Source organism: Microtus ochrogaster, chromosome 6 (genome assembly GCF_000317375.1).
Source record: "Microtus ochrogaster isolate Prairie Vole_2 chromosome 6, MicOch1.0, whole genome shotgun sequence".
In the NCBI taxonomy this organism is placed as follows: Eukaryota; Metazoa; Chordata; class Mammalia; order Rodentia; family Cricetidae; genus Microtus; species Microtus ochrogaster.
In genome coordinates this window covers 41,090,245-41,097,683 of record NC_022013.1, presented here as the reverse complement: position 1 = coordinate 41,097,683, position 7,439 = coordinate 41,090,245, and the positions used below count along the sequence as shown (strand labels likewise).

Here is a 7,439-nt window from a genome sequence, read left to right as displayed (position 1 = left end):
TTTTCACCTAGAAAGAGGACACAAGGGCTGTCAGCAACTCTGTTCCCTCTCCTGCCTTGATCTCACCTCACAGGTCTTCACCCCATAATGAAATCGCCTATCGTGTCATCTTTTTTCTTTCTTTTTTGAAGTATTTTTATACTATATTAAAAAAACACACACAAGATTAAAAAAAAAAAAGGATCCATCAACATATATCTTAGAAGTCCATCCAGGAGTCTCAGTGTCCAACAGCCATGGAGGCTGACGCCTGTGTCATTGTTCAATCTGCAGCTTGTGTAAGGATCATGGAGGTGACTTTAGGTTACAATCAAACTTGTTCCGCCAGATCCAAGACCCTGAATTTATCCAAATTGTAGAAACATGCTTTAACCACTCATCCACCAAAATACCTTCCGTTCAGATCCACAACAGCTTTAATTGCTGATTCAACTCTCTCAAAATCTAAAAATACCTGTACTGCTTCATCATCAGGGGCACCAGGAATCTCAAATATCACACATTTTCCAACTTTGCTGTATATTTCACATTCTTCCTTGGTTTCAACTTCCAGGTCTTCATCGACCTCTCCTGCACCAACCATGTTCCTCAGCAGGACCACTTTAGCAGGGCACTTAAGTATTTCAGTTAATGGATTTGAATCTGCCTTCTTGGATGCATCTTGAGACTCGCCCTTCTCTGTTACATCACCCACAGTGATCTTGCTGCCCGCTTGCTGGTCTTCTGCACCAACAATGCAATACTCAGGCCTTGCTCTTGGTTCCCCAGCCCCTGGCCTTCCCGGAAGCCGTACTTCTGCATGATCTTATAAGCCACTGTGCCACCCATGTTGGCAAGGAAGGAGTTGCTGGGACCAGTTGGAGATCTTGGTCCACCCAGCTCCCCGTACACTGGGGGAGAACTAGCAGCTTTGGAAGACTGTGATTGAGGTCTTGAATCCTCTTCGTAAGAAAAATCTAGGTGTAATTTCTTGTCTTTCTCTACAAGAGAAGTAGGTGGGTGTTGTGCTTTCCTGTCGCTTTAAGGGACAAGCCACGCCCACTCCCATTACCTCTGACCTGCCTGCCGCCATCTTAGGCCCTTCCTTTTCTGCTTCCTTGACGTGTGTGCTTTTTATTATAAGGAAGACCTGGGAATGTTATGGTTTCGGTCCCTTTAAGAGACAAGCCACACCCATTCCCCTCCCCATCCGCTGAGGGAGGCTGATCTTCAGCTTCGGGCCTGAGCTGGCTCTCTTTTTCATCTTCCTCTCGGAGAGGCAGCTTCGCTTCTGCCTCTCTCCCCACTTCTCTGCCCCCCCTTCTCTGTCTCTTTCTCCTCCTCTCTCTCTCTCTCTCTCTCTCTCTCTCTCTCTCTCTCCCCCCCCCCCCTTTACCCTTTCTCCTCCATAACTCTCTGAATAAACATTCAACCTCACCCTGCATGTCGTGTCTATCCATGTTTCTGTCTTCTGCCCACCTGCCGTGTGTCTCCCTGCCTGGAACCAGCCATTGCTCGGGGACCAGCAGCCGTCTCTGCCTGGAGCCCACTGCCTGCTGCCACATGGCCCTCCACCACTGCTCTGAGACCGGCAGCCATCTCTGCCTGGGACTGGCTGCTCCTAGGGCTCGCTGTCTGCTGCCACATGGCCCGCCGCCACCGCTTGGGCGACCGCTCTGGGACCGGCAGCCATTTCTGCCTGGGACTGGCTGCTCCCAGGGCCCGCTGCCTGCCACCACATGGCCCACTACCACCATTTGGGACCTACAGCATTTCTGCTGCCTACTGCCACCGGGGATCTTGCAGCATTTTTTAAAAAAAGAACAACAGTGGGGCTATGGCAGCTCCTCCCATACTTCTTTTCCTTCGCTCTCACTCATAATCTTCATCAGAATCTGGGTCTGGTTGTCTTGAAAATCCACTGGCTTCACACCTGTCTTTACGCCTCTTTTCTCTTTCTTCTGTTTCCTTCTGTCGTCCCAGCTCCCAGTGCCTCTGGCGCTCTTCTCCCTGGCGCTTCCCTACCTTCTCATAATCATTAGGAAACACGGGGTCATACTCATCAGCTAAGGGGATCAGAACTTCCCCTGCAGAAAACCCACGGGGAACAGGGTCCTTCAGCCTGGCTGCTACATAAGGTGGCATGTCTACAATCTGCCAGTCATCTGAGAAGCCTCCTCGCTTTAGGTCAATGACCGCGGCAAGGACTGTACTTTGTTTTTTTCCTTGGCTCTTCGCTTGAGTGAGAGCAACCTTCTTCACCTGAAGCTGGGACTGCAGAAGCTTGAAGTTTTTGGACCAGTCTTCAGTTTTTGAGTCACTGGTCTCACTCCCAGGTCATCATATATGGACACCTCTTTTGGTTTCATGCCGGTCTTCCAAGATGATTCTGCCCATGGGCCACAGCAGCGCTGACCCTTTGCCTATTACAGAGGGTGATTCATTACATGGAGTGAGAAAGTGGAGGCTGCCAGGCTCCTGACTTCTTTAAGATATTTTCTGGCTACCCATGCTACATCACAAAACAATACTAGTCTGAGAGGTATCAAACCATAATCACAGCACTATGCTCATAGAGTCTTTCGATCAACTCAGCTCCACAATATTGGAGGCTTTAACTGGGAAGAGTCCCAAGAGTAGGGTATGACACATTGTGTGGCAATTAGAAGTGATCTGGAAGCTTCTTCTCATGTATCTAGTGTCCAGTGGAGGAAACATGAAAGCTAGCCCTCAGCTGGGACTACTGGACTACAGACTGGAAGACCTACTTGAGCCTCTCCCCTCAGCTACTGCCAACATGACAGCTGGGTCCCAAGATGGAGTATTCAGAAAGTTTAGTAGAACCAGATGAACACTCTGGGAACAATATCAGAAGTCACATGGTGTCTCTACACAGTATCCTGTTGGTTACTGTGAGGTTAATATTGTCAGTTTGACAGGATCTGAATATGTCCATGAGAAAGTTCCTAGATTAGTTTGAGATGGGAAAACCCATGTTAAATATGAATGAAACCTTATCATGGACTGAGATCCTGGATTGAATAAAAAGGAAGAAGAACCAGAGCCAAACAGCATTCATGTCCCTCTACGTTAACCAGCTACTAACCTCAACCAACAGGTCAATCTTCAGTGACAGTCCTAAGGAGAAAAGACCATAAATCCAAAATAAAGAAAATAGGAAAGATGGGCTCGGGAGGTCTTAGACTCGCTGATGGCTTACACCAAGCAAGTTTATTAAGAAGTACATTGATAGAGGAAGGTCATTGGTTAAGTAATAAAGAAACTGCTTGGCCTCATAGGTTAAAACATAGGTGGGAGGAGTAAACAGAACAAAATGCTGGGAGGAAGACGAAGTGAGCTCAGACTCTCTGGAGCAGAGACGCCATGCTCCCCACTCCTGGGAAGACAGACGCGATTGAGCTCCAACCCAGGATGGACGTAGGCTAGAATCTTCCCGGTAAGCGCACCTAGCGGTGCTATACAGATGATTAGAAATGGGCTAAATTAATATGTGAGAATTAGCCTAGAAGAGGCTAGATGGAAATGGGCCAAGCAGTGTTTAAAAGAATACAGTGTCCGTGTAATTATTCCGGGGTATAAGCTAGCCAGGTGGCCGGGATACTGGGGGCCCATCCCCGCCACTCCTATTTCGACAGAGTGGCGCCCAGACATGATGGACTAAATCCACTTAAAAACCTGAGAAGGCTTAAAAATAAGGAAGAGAGAACTTAACGCAGAGTTTTGCTCTTTGTTGGTGGCGTGCCATAGAGAGATTTCCTGATTCTGCATCAGCAGCAGAAAAAAACGCTGCATCATTTTAAAGTGCAGCTTCCTGGGGCTGTGCTGCCAGCGTGAACTCTGGCTTTAAAGCATTTCAATGGATTTTATGGGACTGGATGTTTCTGTTCCCGCTTGGGATCTGAAGGAGAGTGCTCTGAGACCTTGCCGATGGCTCAGCACTCCCTGCCTGCACCTGGGCAGACTGCAGAATCAGGCTTAGGCAGGCGGAAGAGCATGGCAGATTCCTGCCGCCAAACAGAGACGTGTTTTCAGACTGCACAGTGCTCTGCATGTCAGATTTGGTTGTAACTTGGATAAAAAGAGTTTCTGTGCTGCACGCTCAGTCTCAGAATTAAACTGCTGAGTGCGGCTCCAATGTGGACTTGCTGTGTGCCTGGAACTGTGCTCAGCTCAGGGGCACCAAATGGATCTGAGGCAGGAGCTAGTGCTCCATGCTGAACTGTGCTGAGCTACAGGAACTACCGTAATTACTGTAATAACAGCGCAGTTAAGGTTTCGACTGGGCAGGACACAGATGGTACCATATTACCTGTACATGGTGCAACCTAAGTTTTGAAGAACTGCTTAACATTTTAAGAAATGCTCCTGGATAGTAAAATAATTACAGATTCACAATAAAACAGATTCAGACATAAAAGACCACAGTGTTGGATGAGTATACGTAGGCTTGAGAGAGAGAAGAAAAAAAAATATAGAAATTAAAGTTAATGGTTTAAAAAAAAGGTAAAGTCTTTAAAGAGACAGAGTACAGATAGTTATAGATTAAGAGAAATAAAGAAAAATAAGCCACGTAAAAATGGAAAATTCACGGAGAGTCTGGATTATGTACATTGTGTTTTCTTTAAAATTTTTGACTGTGAAGGAGCTAAGTACAGAGAGACATTTCATTACATGGGCTGCCAAGCTAAACCAGAATGGCTATAAGGGTATTATGATTTCAAAATTTGGGTCTAAGGATATGATGCTTTGGAGATGGTCTTCTTTTGTTTTCACAGAGGACCAGACCCTGTGGATTGATTCTATCCCGATATGGTATGATAGAGCACGACCTCCCGAAAAGTTGCTGTGAACATCTTCAGAAAATTGCTTCGCTCAACTGCCAACTGAGATGAAACTAGCACACAGGTTATACCATGAAAGACCTAATTAACGATGCAGCAAGAAGCAGTTTGGAGAGAAAAAATTGTGCCCATGTTCCCAAATATGGTTTATAAACGTTCTTTAACATTTAAAGGGGGATATGATATAGATATGAATAATTTGTATTAGTATAGATTTTGCTTTATTGATAGAGATTTAAGGTCAATTTTGTTATATGTATATGCATATTTCTGCTATTGATTAAGATACTGTGATTGTGTAGTTCATTTAAAAATGTGATGTATAATTAGAAATATAGATTGTTAATAGATAATCATAATAGTCAAGTTTGTAGTCATGTTAGTTAAGATTTTCTAGATGTGCATAGATATATTTTAGATAGACATTCTTCATATTTTCAAAGATCATAGAATATGGCATTTTAAATATTTTAATAATTTAGGGCTTTTCATGACAATGAGACACATCTGCTCCTGGCAGGGCCAATCTACTTCAAGAGGAAGATGGGCATTGAAGAGGCTTGTTATGGAGTTTGATAGCCATTTGGGCAAGAAACTGTTCTTGCCTGGACTGATGCATAAACTGGACACAAAGAACCCACAGAGAGAGGACTGCTGAACTTGCCTAAAGGTGAGATGGTCTTTCTGGGTTCCTGACTCATGAAAGAGTCTGCGAGACATTCTGCAGGATACAGCAGAAAGTGACTGAACTATCTTTGGAATTTTCTGCTTGATGAAAATGTCTGCTGGATACTATGGGCCTGAAGGCTGAAGATGGATGCCCCAATGGTACAAAAGAACTTTGGGTGACTGTCCAGGCAGCAAGATGTCTCTGTCATTTCTAGAGTTTTCTTATTTCTTGTTTACTTAGGTAGTATTATATCCTTCTGGAGTCTTTGATGGAGTTGAAGAATGAATAGATAGTTATAGTTTTCCTTAGTTATGATAAAAGATAAAATAGATATAAATATTGTAACTGTAATTCTTGCTTGATAACTGTTTTGTTATATGTAATTTTGCTATGTTAAAGTTAAAGCCTTTCCTTCTTGTTTAAACAGAAAAAGGGGAAATGATGAAGGAAGGTCATTGGTTAAATAATAAAGAAACTGCTTGGCCTTATAGGTTAAAACATAGGTGGGAGGAGTAAACAGAACAGAATTCTGGGAGGAAGAGGAAGTGAGCTCAGACTGACAGCTCTGCTCTCTGGAGCAGAGACGCCATGCTCACCGCTCCCAGGAAGACAGACGCAATTGAGCTCCAACCCAGGATAGACATAGGCTAGAATCTTCCCGGTAAGCACACCTAGTGGTGCTACACAGATGATTAGAAATGGGCTAAATTAATATTTGAGAATTAGCCTAGAAGAGGCTAGATAGAAATGGGCCAAGCAGTGTTTAAATGAATACAATTTGTGTGTTGTTATTTCGGGGCATAAGCTAGCCAGGCGGCCGGGGTGCTGGGGACGCAGCCCTGCCCCTCCTATTACAACAGTACATCTTATGCATAGTTCTCAAACGGAAAAAAAGTGGGAGAGAGTCAGTAAAAAGCCGGCAAACAATGGGATGCATTCAGCAGGAAGCTAATGTACGAGGGAAACACAAGTTCCTTGTCTGTCAGGTACATCACAAACTGAGCACACAATGACCTTGGCAGTCTCTTCAGATAGGACAAGCCAAGTTCCACAGAACCAAAACCAAGGCCTTGCCCCTGCCTCAGATTGGACCTTGCCATGTCCGCCCCTGGGCAAGGACACAGAACTAGGTTCCCTTGGTCTTTTCAACAGGGCCTCTGAGACAGCTCTGGATATGCCTGGCTCTTAACAAGCTGCTTCAAGTTCCTGCTGCCATGACTTCTCCACCTGTATTGTAGTACAGTACAGGACTGCACTCTCTTTCTGGACTGTAGACATGAACTATGTGATAAAATAAACTCTCCCTTTGCCTGGGGATTTCTCATACACACATGAACAAGGTGAGATATGCTTGAAGAAGATAAAGCATAGAACAAGGAGAGGCTTTCATAGGCAGTGGGCCCTCCACCTGGCAAGGTGTGGTCAGGAAATTCCTTCAAAATGTTAATGGACCATATTTGAATTCTGAGGGGAACTTGGCTGTAGGAAAAGCGTCCTCAATAGAGAACATAGCTGATACAAAGACCTGGGGATAAAATGTGCTTGGCACATTCAATAGCAGGAGGAAGACAAGTATAGTTCCAGTGGGTGGGAACAGAGCTGGTTTTGTCTCTACTGGGACAGTGACTCTAGCCAGTTCTGCCTGTTTCCAGAGCCCACAATCTTAATCTCTGTACTAAATTTACCTTGCCATACTCAGTAGGCACAATACAAGGAAGCCAGAACTGGTTCTACTGGGGGAGAAAGAAGCCCAGCAGACTCCTCTTTTCTTGGGAGGCAGAACTACCAAAGCATGTCATGAAATCATGGAGAGAGCTGTGTGGTTCTTCAAGTGCTACACCAACCAGGGAATGTTCCCTTTTAACAGGCAGAGCCAAATGATACCTGATGGGTGTGGTGAAGAGTAACATGATCTGCTCTTTGCTTCT

General features: G+C 44.9%; 1 pseudogene; it reads right to left on the bottom strand.

Moving 5' to 3' along the window:
* Positions 1-310: 310 nt before the first annotated feature.
* LOC101987851 lies at positions 311-2,348 on the bottom strand (annotated as a pseudogene).
* Between the last annotated feature and the right edge of the window lie 5,091 nt (positions 2,349-7,439).